The following is a 454-nucleotide window of genomic DNA, read 5'->3' as shown; positions in this document are numbered from 1 at the left end:
GTTGTGTTTTCCTTGAAGGTGTGGAGGCATTACCTCTATGGGGTTAAGTTCCAAGTTTTCTCTGATCATAAGAGCTTGAAGTACCTCTTTGATCAGAAAAAGCTTAATATGAGGCAGAGAAGGTGGATGGAATTGTTGAAGGACTACGACTTTGAGTTACATTACCATCCGGGAAAGGCGAACGTAGTGGCGGATGTGTTAAGTCGGAAGTCGCTATATGCGGCCTGGATGATGCTTCAAGAGGAGAAGTGGCTCAAGGGATTCGAGAGTATGAAAATTGGTGCTCGAGAAGTATCCGGAACTTTGTGTTTGAGCCGATTAGAAATCTCAAGTGACTTTAAGTCCGAACTCCTAAGGGCTCATCAGAATGATGAAGCTTTATGGAAGGTGTTACTGGCCATTGAGCAAGGAAAACAGTGGAGAGTGTCGGAAGAAAAAGATGGGTTATGGAGAT

The sequence above is a fragment of the Arachis duranensis genome, chromosome 3, assembly GCF_000817695.3.
Source record: "Arachis duranensis cultivar V14167 chromosome 3, aradu.V14167.gnm2.J7QH, whole genome shotgun sequence".
Classification (NCBI taxonomy): Eukaryota; Viridiplantae; Streptophyta; class Magnoliopsida; order Fabales; family Fabaceae; genus Arachis; species Arachis duranensis.
Note: the sequence above shows the minus strand (reverse complement) of the source record.